We start from the raw sequence: 14,230 nt of genomic DNA, 5'->3' as shown, positions 1-14,230 counted from the left end.
GGGAGGTGGTGAATCTCCTGGGTCTGTGGGGAGAGGAGGCTGTGCAGGCACAGCTGCCCTCCCAGCCGCAGGAACTTGTTCAGGGCATGGAGGAGAAGGGCTATGATAGGGACATGCAGCAGTGCCGTGTACAAATCAAAGAGCTGTGGCAGGCATATCAGAAGGCAAGGAAGGCAAATAATCACCTTTGGTCCAGAGCCACAAACATACCGCTTCTATGAGGAGGGGGCTGGGGTCAGAATGGTGGTGAATAGCCCTACTCCCTCCATTAAGCTTCTCTGTTATAGCCTTGTGTTTATAATGCTCGGCACAATACTGAAGAGCAGTGCAGGATCCATGCTTTCTGACACAGATGGCTGGTTCAGAGGTTACCAGGGCAGTTGAAAAGCAGCTGGAAACCTAGTAGGATGCCCATGGAACAACGGGATTGAGAAACCTGCATCATGTGACACTGAACCTGGCCCCATGAGGCATTGCAAACCCTTCACAAAATACCCTATGGCCAGTCCTGCCGACACAAGAAGCATAGTGTGGACATGCAACCGCGATTTAATTACAGCGGTGGCTGTACGTTGACGTAACTTAAGTTGACTTAACTTTATAGTGTAGACATTGCCTAACAGACAGAGGTATAACAAGACTCAGTGGGTTGGAGCTGAAACTAGACACATTCAGACTAGAAATTAGGTGTATATTTTTAACAGTGAGGATAATTAATCACTGGAATAATTTACCAAAGGGTTGTGACAGATTGTCCACCTGAAATTTTGGATGATTTTCTAAAATAGAACATACCTTTTAGAAAAAATATGCAATCATGTTCAAACATAGCTACTGGACATGATGCAGGAATTAATTCAGGTAAGTCCTATGGCCCATGTTATGCAGAAGATCATCTCTTTGAGAGCATCTAGAAAAAGAAAGACCTTACCTTATTTTTCACTCACACAATCTGCAGATTTGGTAAGGAATGTGAAGAAGCCCACAAGAGGATGTTAATTGAAGTAATAAAGGTATGTGAATCAATCTCTCTCAAACAGATTTCAAGAGAAGGCACTGGTAACTAACTTGCTTTTAAAGGCAACTGCAACTCTAGTCAGAAAGCAAGGTTTTCCCTGAACATAGTTAAAATGTGTGCTGCTGGGATCATATTGGCTGTAATGGTGACTGGAACATGAATTCTCCTGCCTTCAGGATTGTAAGAGTTTATTCCCTCACTGGCAAGAATGATGCCGGAATCTGCAGCACTTGGGAGTACATGCCCTCGTTTTGGAATTTAACTTTTAACCCTCAAACCACTATCCTGGGGAACTAATTTCCTGAGGGAATGTCAGATGATATTATTGCAGGACCTCATTTAAAAAAAATAAAAAAGGAATTGTTATCCCTAACACTTCTGGCCTACCTCCGTTTTTATTATACAAAAGAATGCTTTTTAAAATGATTCCTATGGTACAACCATCCCATCCAGAAAATGGGGCAGTTAACCATCCTCCTGCCAAGCTGAAAGTGTAGTACTGCCAAAATGGAACCACCGTAATGGGGGACAAATTCCAGTGCAATGGAGGTTATTCTTGCTGTCAGTGTTGAACTACTACTATCTTGCTGTGCAAACTGTAATATTGCATTAGGAAAATGAGGACTCACTGCATGAAACAGCTTCATTAAGAAGTTATCTGTATAACTGAGTAAATGAAAATCACAAGGGAATTTCAGCAATTGACTGCCAAGAACGACTGATCACACTAAGGAGTTAACTCCCTTAGCAGTTGGATTAAACCCCTATGCTAGGGAGCTGGTAATGAAATGCTGTTTGTATTGAAATGCTTCACTAGGGAGAAGTTTACTTACTAATGAAGTAAAACTGCTTTACTAGGTCATTAGCTCCATCAATATAACCACAACACAGGGGAATTAATTCCCTTGCTGCTGATGTGGAAGTTTAGCAGGAAGTTTACTCCCTCATGGGTGAAATTCAGCATCTGTGGTGGTGAAGGAACAGGCTTACAGCCCATTGAAAACTGTTCACTGGCTCATTGTTGAGACTGAACCATTGTATTGTGAATTTTCTGTACTCTCAACTTTGAAACTTAACTCCTTCATCAATACTACAGTAATCTAAGGATTTCTCTGTTTCATAAGCTAGTTTGAACTTCTGGTATGGAAATTAACATTCCGTGCCAAATCCAGCCTGAGGGAAAGAGATACAACTGACACATAAGTCCCTAGCCCAAATTCAGTGATCACATAAATAGTGATGAAAATTATACATCAGGTGTAAGTAGAGAAAACAAGCCTAAGTTGCAAAATAACTTGCACCAACTTGACTTTCAACAGGTGTGCAAAATTAGTGTATTTATACACAGAGAAGGCTGCAGGAAGAGCAACTAACAAGAATGTGTGAGATAAAGCACTGATTTTAAGATCTTAGGTAGGAGGGATCTCAGGCAAGATCCTGTTCTCAGTTATGCTGGTGAAAACTGGCCCATGGGAGTGCAGTACTCAGGGTGGGGGCAGCACGCGGAGTCCTGTGCACCCCCCCTCCTGCTTAGGAGCGGGACCTGCTGCTGGCCACTTCCGGGGTGCAGCGTGGTGTCAGAACAGGTAGAAACTAGCATGTCTTAGCTGGGAAACACTGCCAATGGGACTTTTAATGGCCCAGTCACTGGTGCAGACCAGAGCCACCATGACTCAGTGCCTTCTATGCCATGACCCAGTACTGGGTCACGATCCGCAGTTTGAAAACCCATGACCTAGTGTATGCCTTATTAGGTGCCTGTCTCTCCCCACTCATTGTACAGTAACTCTGCACTTAAAGTCATCCCTGTTAACACTGATTCATTGTTACATTGCTGATCAATTAGGGAACATGCTCATTTAAAGTTGTGCAATGTTCCACTCTTATGTTGATTGTCTGCCTGCTGTCTCCACAGCTGGCAGCCTCCCCATCCCCATAGCGTCTCCTGCCCGCCGGCAGACCCCACGGATCAGCGCCTTCCCCCTCCTCCCCCCGCCTCCTGCCCGTGGCAATCAGCTGGCTTGCGATGTTTAGGAAGCAGGAGGGAGGGGGGAGGAGCGAGGACTCGGTCTGCAGGCTCCCCCTCCTGAACAATACAAACCAGCTTATTGCCCTGGGCAGGAGGCGGCAAGGAGGAAGGGGGAGCCTGTGCACCAAGCCCTCGTTCCTCCTTCCTGCCTCCTAAATGCCGCAAGCCAGCTGATTGCCCTGGGCAGGAGGCAGGGGGGAGGAGCGAGGACTCGGTGTGCCTTCCCCTTCCCTCCCCTGCTTCCTGCCCGCGGCAATCAGCTGGCTTGCAGAGTTCAGAAGGAAGGTTGGAGGAGGTGGTGGGGGAGAAGAGGCAGGTCAAGGGTGGGAGTTTGGCGGAAGGGTTGGAGTGGATGGGCTGAGGGTTGAGTCCCCTGTCCCCCAGCAAAGTCAGTGCCTGTGCTCACAAGAACAGCAAGAGGAGCAGCCGGACAATCCATCCCTATTTCCACTCTCTGGCTCCACCAGCTCAACCAAGCTTCATACTCAGCAGCGATGATTGTAGTATTAAATTGCTTGTTTAAAAATGTTTAAAATGTATATAATGCCTTTTGTCTGGCAAAAAAAAAAATTCCCTGGAACCTAACCCCCCCCATTTACATTAATTCTTATGGGGAAATTGGATCCATTTAATATCATTTCACTTAAAGTCACATTTTTCAGGAACATAATTACAGCATTAAGTGAGGATTTACTGTACAGGGAGCCTAGGCACTTAAGTCAGGTTTTGTGGAACATGGTATTGTTCCTGTGATTTCCTAGATGCCTAAAAGTTGGGTTCCTAGAAAAGTCCAGGCATAAAAAACTTTACTGTGGAGGCAAAGCCAGGGAGACAGAATGCCACTAGTTTGGGAATGAGGAGTATTTTAGTATAATTTGAGCACTTTTATTGTAATACTTAGTACAATATATAAGATTCAAGTAATGTTAAATATGTTAAACTAGGTATGCTCAGCAATATGTATCTAGCATCTTTCCTCAAAGTATTTCAAAGCACTCTATAAATATTAATTAATTAAGCCTCACAACACTTGTGATAAATGAAGAGCAGGGGAAGGTAGCTCCCTTGTATGGACACCCAGCCAGCCAGATATAAAATCCCTGTTAGTACTATTCTCTACTTGCTTTACCTATAAAGGGTTAAAAAAGCCCATAAGTAAAAGGAAGGAGTGGGCACCTGACCAAAAGAGCCAATGAAAGGGCTAGAACTTTTTTAAAATTGGGAAAAAGACTTTCCCTTTGTCTGTCTATTGTTCTCCAGAGAGAAGAGATGCAGGGTAGGAACAGGGTTGAACTAGGCTGTAGGAAGCTTTAAGCCAGGCATGAAAAACCATCAGATTATACCTAGTGACTACTTATTTGAAACCCCCAGATATGTAAGTAGATCAGGAAATGTCTAGGAAGACGTGATTAGATTTATCACTTTTTTTTTCGTATTGGCTTGCAGACTCCTCTATGCTAACCCCCAAATGCTTTTGTTTTGCTTGTAACCATTAAGCTGGACCTCAAGAAAACTATCCTTGATGCTTAATTATTATATTTGCTCTTTTTAAATCTAGCAATAACCTAAGTTCCAGATGTATTTTCTTCCTTTTTGTTTTCAATAAAATTTACCTTTTTAAAGAACAGGATTGGGATTTTTTGTTTGTTTTTTGGTATGTTAAGTGGTTTGTGCATATGTTGTTTAATTAACTGGTGGCAACAGATGATTTTCTTTGTTTTTCTTTCTCAGCTCTTCCCTGGAAGGGGAGTGAAAGGGCTGGAGAGTACTTCAAAGGGAGGAATTCCCACTTGCACCTTCCTGGGTCTAAATGGGTTTTTTGCACTTGGGTGGTGGCAGCATCTACCCATCCAAGGTCACAGAGAAGCTGTGATCTTGGGAGTTTAATACCAGCCTGGAGTTGCCAGTATTAATTTTTAGAATCCTTGCCGGCCCCCACCTTCTGCACTCAAAGTGTCAGAGTGGGGCATCAGCCTTGACAACACCCTTTTGAGTTAGATAATATTTGAGCCATTATTTAGATGTGGAAAACCACGGCATAGGAAGGCTAAGTGACTTGCTCCAGACAACACAGCAAATCAACAGCAAGAGCTGAGGTAAGAACCCAGAGATACTGATTCCCAGTCCCTTGTTTTACTCAGTAGACCATCTGTCTAAATATATAAATTGAACAGACTGGGAATTAGATGTCCCAGTGCCAAGAAAAAGAGCTTGCACTGGAAATTAACTGATACTTTCCTAGACAAAATAAATGGCACCATGAACTAATGCTTTTCCAGCTGGAAGAGACCACTTTTCAGTGAGATTTGTTCCATTTCATACTCCCTATGCTGTTGAGATGTCAGCTTAGTGCATCAGCTTCAAAGAAAAACCTTTTTAAAATTCAAATTTATGATCTGGCAAAGGGTTAAGATCACTGCACAAGAAATCAATCCTCTTTATGTCTGGGACAAGGGGAAAACCATTCTCATTGGAACTAGAAGTGAACCCACAAAAACACCCACTTTGGTAAGAAGACGTAATATTATGACTATTGTGAGTAACCAGAATCCTACTATTGTATTTCTGACCATAAAAGCTCTCGCTAAGTGTAAAAATAACACTGAATAAAACAATTTCAGGTTTTCTTTATTTCCCGACCATCTTGTTTCCTTTCACCATGGTTAAAAGACATTAGTACATGCTAGACCACAAGGGAGATTTGGCTTAGTGAGGTCACTCTAGAAAATAACTTAAACAAGTTTGTCCAGAACAAAGCTGCCTCTCACCCATCTCTGCAAGAAATGGATCCTTCTCTTTCATTTATTTGAGCCCTCCTTGATAAGCTGACAGGCCTACAGTTGTTGGTTGCCAGGCAACCGCAAAAACAGTGATGTTTATACCATTAGGTATTAATTATTGTCATTTTTTTTGCTCTAGAAAGTTCTGAAAATATGTAATTAAACACGTCATAAGAAGTAATTTTACATTCTGACAGACAAGTACTATTAATCTTTAGAAAATTCAGAATTCTACAAATTGTTCTAAGTTGATTGACTATATCCAGCCTAATATTTTCCTTTTGTCATGCTAGTTTTTGTAATTGCAGCAGGAGAGTTGGAATAATATGAATACACTGTTTAAAAAAAATCTAGATATAAAATATAACGTTGTTTCCTTTAGTTGCCTGATGAAGGTATACAAGTTTTAGATGATCTTTATAAGGATTTACTTTTGTTAGGTCAAGCTAGAGGCTGGACATTAATATATAGCTTTACACTTAGAGTTTGAAAGCTGTAAAATAAAATGTGTATACTAAGCACATGATGCCAAATAAGGAGCAGTAGCAACTCAACAGCAACTATTCTCAATAGCATGGGATGTAATATTGTGAAACATAGCATTGTTATGAATGGGTACTGCTGAAAAAATTCTGTCCTATGTCACATTGTTTTTCCATTGGACATACAGGATCACATTTTTCTCAGGAACACCCACGTAAATCCAGGGTAACCTTACCGAAATCAGTGCAGTTAGTCCAGATTTACACAATTGACACTGAAAGAAGAATTTGGACAATGGAAAGAAAAATGGAATTTGAACAAAATCATGGTGCTAGCAAAGGTAAAAAGTAAACTTGCCATCATCACTTCACTATAGTCTTCAATATGCTGCCAAAGTGTATATAACCACAGAGAAAATTGCATCTCTGCCACTTGAACTGAGTGGGGGGGAAAAAAAAGGATAGAAAGAAATGTTTGAAATTTTAAACATCACTAAACACTTAGAAGTTCCAGTGTGGTCTGCCTTAATCTAACATGTGTCCCTTTTGGCTACTCTGCCTCTCAGGGATAATTCCCTTCTTCTTGGATTTCCTCCTCTTTTTGTCTCCCACAGCCCTGTTACAGGTGGTAGATGCCTTTGGTGTACCTGATTTATTGTCATAAAACACATACCCCACAAAATGATGCTCTGTGGAGTCCACACATTCAGGATTGTGTTCAGTGTTGTACCTAGAGAGTTTCAGTTCCTGCTTCCTATCCCAATTTTGCATCTTATCCCACCAAATAAGCACGCTCCTCTCCAAGATGTCTATCTTTGCACGTTAAATTTCATTGTTGTTGTCATTCTGAAACCAGTTCCAATTGTTTTTAAAGATACAGGTTTCTTTTACCCTACAATAAATCTTAACATTAATCCTACTCTATATCAAAGATGAATTGTGGACAATGAAGCTCATGTGTCACAACCAAATCACACATGATCCACATTTAAGTGCTACTATTGTCTTAGTTACCTTGTTCCTATTAGCAGTGGCTGGCTCAGTAGTTACATTCCCTTTTGATCCCTCCATTACCTCATCATTATCCCAGTTACATGGAATAAAGTAACAGTAACAGGAATAACCCTATTTAAAGTTAACTTAGGTCTGTCTTCTCTCTCCTGTCTGGGGTAGGCCCAGATATACCACTTAATAGTTATATGTAATGAGCGTGCCAGTGAAATAAAGACATGGCAATGAATTATTCCAACACAATCAGTGCATGCTTCTGTACAGCAGTCACTTTGACTACATCTTCCTCCAGTTTATTTTCCCTGACAACTCGTTGTCACTCACCCACTTATTGATCTCACAAGAAATTCCAATTTACATTTATTTATTTATAAAAAATAAAAGATTTATTAGTCAACATTCTGAACTGTATAAAGTTTTATTTTACTTTCTCTGGGATAAAGAAGGTGCACAATACTCAGTTTGAGGAACAGTGGGTTTTTAGTTTACTGATTAGTGATCAGTCCAACTGCATTGCAGCCAACTATGGAGAAAGATTGGGGTAAGAATTTCCCGCATCTCTGGGAATAGTGTGCTTAAATCCCATGCTACTACAAATATCTAGGAGATAATGAGACTCCCACAGAAAATAGAAAAATGAGGAACAAGATAACTTCAGTATAAGAAGATGGAAATATGAACATTGCTTGTTAAGTCACTTTTGGAAACAGATGGCTGCTTCAGCACACATTTGTGACCAAAATAGTGTAGGGAGGACAAAAGATTCTACCCTGGTTAGCAAATGCTAAAATCAAAAATTCCATGAATGTTACTGATATGGACTATTTGTGAAGTATCTTCTGTGCATAGAGTTTGTAAAGCTCATTTATCTGGTTTATTGCTGCTCTCTTAAAATGTAGGTCAGTAAATCAGACTTGTCTTGCACTACAAGCATGTTATGGTAAATAATAGCTGCAAGAACCTAAGTAACCCCAACTAACCTGGAACAACAACAAAGAATTTTCTGAAGTCCTTCTAAGCCTCCTGGATATTTTCCTAAGCATAAGGTTACTTGAAAGTTTCATAATACTTCATTCTCTGTGAAACTGGTATTCTCTGGGGTTTCTTCTTGCAAATTCTTATGTTTGTTTCTAAGCTTTGAACTCCTTGTCCAAACTCTCAGAACTTTCTACCTATTTTCCTAATTAAAGTGTTTACTTATGCTCTGTTTTCCAAACATAGTGGCACATTAATAAACAGGAACATAGTTCAATTTGTCAATCTTTTCTAAACATTCTGGCAATTTTAGAAAATTTTTCTGTCTGGTTGACTGCATATAATTATGGTGACCTACACAATGCAGGAATGAAAGAAATGCAGATGAAAATAATGCATTCATTGACATAAATAAACCAAGATTGATATGAAGTGAACCCACACTATTGGCACCAACATCATTGTAGAAGCAAAATGCTCTCCCAACAACATTCAAAATGCTAATGTACTGAAGACAGGCAACGGATTTGTAGGTAGGGCAGAAGTGCCCTCAGCTATGAAAGAACCACAGACACCCTTGTGCACAAGACATTATGAAACCATGCCACCTATAATACCACACAAATCTCAGAAATTTCAACGGTTACTGTATGAGCAGAACCTTAAAACTTTGACTGTTGGAACTATAGTCAATCACATTTCTGTGTTTATTGCAGATCTACCAGCACATAGGAAGAATGGTAAAACACCACTTACTACTGCTACTTGGAACTAGCTTAATTACTTCCTACTTAACTTTTCCTTTGCTGGATGAGACTAGTAACTTATGTTGGGATTCCCTCTGAGACCTTTTCCACTTGACTTATCCAGAACACCTTGTCCAGTTCTGGAAGAACACTTTATCTAGTTCGCTGGAATCCAAAAACTTGGTTTGAATCCAGACTCATCCCTGAGGTGTCTTTATTGACATTTCATAAAGCTACACCTGAGGTGATCAGGCTCATGTGTAGTGGGGTGGGTTAGGGTGCACCACAACTCCAAAGTACATAATTACAAATCAGATTATATACATATTCTAAAACAGACTAACACATTCACATTACATTCTACATTGTATCACATGCTTTATGATAGGTTTACGAATTTTGTGAACCAATCCTGTGCAGATCATGAGCTGTCCATGCACTAAAATATGTGCTAGTTAGCAAAGCTGCAGCTGCAGCTGCAAGCTTATCACACATTATCTTCTTACTATTTCTTTATCCACTAGCTACATATTATTTACAAGGCCATTTGTGAATTTGTGCTTTGTCCATTGTTAACATCTATTTCCTCACTTCTGTTTTCTTTCATTGTTCATGTTTGCTGCAATAAGAACCAGGACTTTGATATTAGACAAACATATTGAAATTAGGAAAAGGGGTGTAAAACCTCTCGATCCACTGTCTTTTGAATGACATTATCTTCTAGTAATAACTTTTGATAGCTGGTAAGGTTACAGATGCCAAGAAATGAATTTAGTTAGTTCAGCAGTGACTTCCATTTGGTTAGGTGAGTTAAGAGCAATGGTTAGAGCTAGTGATTGAAGAAGATCACTCTATACTGCTATCCACAGAAACCACCCTGTTAGTACACAGGCTGGGACACAGGGGACAGAGTTCTGGCTAGACCCTATACTTCTCAGCCCCTTCCCCTTTAGCAAATTGCTTCTTCTTGGCCTGGGGAGCAGCTGCAATTCTGGGCAGCCCTCACATGGGATGCATGGGTTGGGGGAAGGGTGTTATCACACAGCTACATAAGGAGGGGCTCACAATCTGGATTTTGATTTCAGTGGGAGTAAGGCCTTTTCAGAGGGCAGGTGGACCTGATTCACGTGCACCATTCACCTGTGACAGGATCTCTCCATAACTCCCTATTAGTAATCATTAAAGTAGGGGTTATCAACGTTGGAGTCACAATCCCCAAAGGGGCTGAGAACAGATGTCAGGGGGTCATGACCACTCTACCCTTCACTTACTAAATGAAAGGTGGGTCCCAGCTAGATCCTGGCTAACCTGTAGGTGAGTCCTGGTATGGAAAAGCTTGAGAACCACTTACTGACATATAACCTAAATTTATATGGTGTACCAGAATATTGTGCTCACTCTAAAATTCAGGGTATTTTCTTGTTGTGTCTTGTTATTTAGGATGCAAGTGCTGTGTTATTTCATTTTTTCCAAATAAAACAAGATGTTATTAGTAAAGAAAATTTATACTGTTAGCTGCCTATTCCTTGTGCAGGAAAGACTTTGTACATACTTGATTGATGACTGGTACTGAGCAACCACATGAAACCAGCAAGGGCAGCTTATCTGACCCTTTCAGAGTTGTATTGAACTGTTTACTTGTCAAGTCAAGTGGTGTTGAACAAGTAGTGCTTTTTGAAAGTCAGATAACATAGATGCTTCTTGGAACCAGGATATTTTGTATCCAGTGCTGAGAGAAGAGTATTTCTATTTAGAAAAAAAATGTCATGGAATAATGTGGCTTGACTCCAAATGACACAACATGAAGTTTGTAAATGATGTGCGTGAGGAATGATGGGGAATGCCCACATTATCCTTGGATGGACCCAAGAATGCTTCTGCTGTATGTTTGTTTAATGACTTTTTACTCTTAGTGAAAGATGTCCACCTATTGTTTAGATATTTAATCTATTTAAAGGGCTCCTCTTGCAAGGCATCTAAGAAAGCTGGTCCAGAATGTAGCAGCTTGTCTACTCACTAACATAGGTTATTAGGAACATATTGTCCCTGCTTTGTCACTCTATACACTGGTTCCTTTTGGGGAAAACAGTCCAGTTAATGGGTACAGTACTGATTTTCTAAGTTCTGCATGGTATTGGCTGTGGCCATCCAAGAGCTCACCCTCTTCTTCCACAATGATAACCTCACACGACAGATTCTCTCCACTGGAAAAATTAAGTGGTCTGCAAACAAGGGAAGACTCTTATTGGTAGGACCTAGAATTTTCACAGGAGCTGGATGAAGATTATGTTGAGTGCAGTATTCTTTCACTGACACAGGTGTATCTACATTGGAGGTTAAGTTGCCATAGCTATGTTGGTCAGGAGTGTGTTTTTTTCACACCCTGACCAATGCAGCTGTGTCAACCTAACTTTTAAGTGTAGACCAAGCCAAAGATATTTTTGTGTGCACTTCTTGTGGAAGGTGATCAGATACTATGATGTTGGGAGGCACCGTGAAAACCTAAACAGGTAAATGCTATAGAGTAAAGATCAATCAAAGTATTAAGGGTTTGATTCTGAATTCATTTTAGCCTGTTTTACATCATTTTAACTCCACTGGCTTCACTGGAGTTATTCCTGATTTACATTGAATAGGTGAGAAGAGAATTGGGGTCTAAGGACTGGATTCTCCACTCACACCAGTGTAAATCAGCAGTCAATGGAGTTATATCTGTGTCTGTTAAAAGAAAACCAGGTCTTAAAGTCTAAAAAGAAAGCAGTTAGCCAAATAAAACTCATCCAGATAACAAAAAACCCACACACCAACTCAAAATTGATCAATTTGCAATTAGTTAGAGGAGTGGGGGAAATAAAAGGTGTTATTTTACCTGAGGTTACTGGGATCTTCTTGAATCAATGCACTCACACTTACTCTTGTTGCATCTGATGAAGTGAGTATTCACCCACGAAAGCCTATGCTCCAGTACGACTGTTAGTCTATAAGGTGCCACAGGACTCTTTGCTGCTCTTGAGGAATGTAACTATTGGATTTCTTGATCAGGCCTGCACTGCAGGAATAGCCATATAGTATTGCCTAAATAGTTCACAAGTCCTGTCCCAGCAAATTCTGGGCTCAGTGTAATAGCTGATATGGTTTTTTAGGAGTGGTCTCTTCTTCGCTCATTCTAAAGTCATGGGTGGGAATCTGGAAGGGATTTTCCCATGTAGCAGATGAAAAAAACATGGTAAAGATGCTGCAAAACAGGCAAAGGTAGGCCTATGGAAATAAAAAGGATGTGCAGCATGCCATAAAACTAGCCAGGACGTGACTCTGTGGAAATCTTTTGGAAGGGAGCTCCATAGGGGAGGACCTGTGTACAAGACAGACTTGCTTATAACCCAATTTGGATGAAAACAGTGGCCAAGAGCAGACCCACTTTAATTCTGTGCTTTAGATACTTATGAAAGTACAAGAATGTGGCAGCCTTCTGCCAAGAGAGTTATTCACTGACAGGTGAAATTATTTGATCTGTTCCATTAACTCTGCTGATTTCCCCATAAATTTGAAAGGAAAAAAACTAGAACTGCACAGAAGCTGGGACACCAAGAACAATGTGATGTGAGGCGTGACTTTGAGCAAGGGGTGTTGGGTAAATTGCACCATCCCAGGAGCAACCCCAGAAGACACTGTGCTCTGACTTCTGCAGCTGGAGCCACAACCTGAGTAGACATATCTCAAATGAGCAAGGCCTTACTCCCCTGCTTGGCCAGGGGAAAGTTAGGAAAATCCATCTTCAAATGGTATAATATGAGTATAAAGATGCTCCACAATGAATAACAGAGCTTGTTTAATATTTTCATCTGAAATGGAAGAACCTTATTTGGCTTTGCAAATGACCTTCCAGAGAATGCTTTACAATTTGTTCTCTTTTCCGAAATAACTGAAGCTCCATTTTTTGTTCTATTTGCTTTTCCTACCTGTCCTGTCCAGTGTATTTTATTTTCTCAAAGTATATGAAATGGTTAAGAACTGAATCCAGTTTTGCAGAGCAGAAGTAGGACATGGATTTTCTGTTCTGTGTTGCTATAGTACATCCTCCTGCCATTGAGAAGTGATATCAAATGGTTTGAATTTAGAAGCTACAGTTCACCTTTGACTGGGGAGGCAGAGTATAAAACCTGCATTTCTGACAAAAATTGTTTCTTTCATTTCTGCTGTGATTTTCACACCCACTGTGCACTGCCTTACATAGATGTTATGGAATCTTTCATGTTCCTTTTTATATCACCTCTGAAGCAAATGATAATAGACAAGTGGTCGACAAAATAATATTCTGAGATTTACTGCAGTACTCAAAAAGAAAAACACATTTCAGAAATAAAAATGATCACTTCACTTAGAGAGAAACAGATGGGCATGAATTACTCAACCAGTTAAAATGTGAAATAGACCCAAAGTGAATTAACTGCTAGTGTGATGAAAATTAAGCATTTTTTTCTGCTGAAGTGAGAAAACAATCCTACTTACAATGGAAATTATTCACTTCTTTGCTGTAGCAAAAGTCAAAATCCATCACACTGGAAAAAGGTGTTGCTAGGATGAAGAAATACACGCCCTTGCCAATGGAATTAATTGCCTTACTGCAGAAGAGGTTGCAAAAATAGTTTTAAAATTAGGCAACCCTGGACAAGAAATAACTGCTGCAGTAAGTAAATATTTAAAACTTTTTAGTTGAACAGGTAAGACTAGCAGAACAAGGTTTTTTAAACATGTTCTAATGTTGCAAATCTGTCATTTGTTATAAACTTGCTAGGAGACTTGATCACATTTTCTACCCTTGACAGATCTTGCAGTGATCAGTAATCATTATTGTTCTTCCACCAGCAATAGATGTTCCTATATACTCTATCACTCCATCTTAGTTTGTTTAAGAAGTCTCTCTCTAATAGGACTTAAACTGTTAAATAATCAGCTCACTTCCACAATACTGTGTGGAACAACAACAACAACGACAATTAATAATTATTTATATTACAGTAACACAAGCCCCACCAAGATTAGGGCCCCCACTGTGCTAGGTGCTGTGCAGGGTATGTCTTCACTGCAGAGTTAATTTGATTTATCTACATGTAACCCACACACCTCCAGGGTGTAGTGTTCTGTCCCATGTAGTGGTACCGAGACCACTTAGAGATGAATGAGCCTGC

The sequence above is a fragment of the Chelonoidis abingdonii genome, chromosome 1 (genome assembly GCF_003597395.2).
Source record: "Chelonoidis abingdonii isolate Lonesome George chromosome 1, CheloAbing_2.0, whole genome shotgun sequence".
Taxonomy (NCBI): Eukaryota; Metazoa; Chordata; order Testudines; family Testudinidae; genus Chelonoidis; species Chelonoidis abingdonii.
This window is presented reverse-complemented; position numbering follows the sequence as displayed.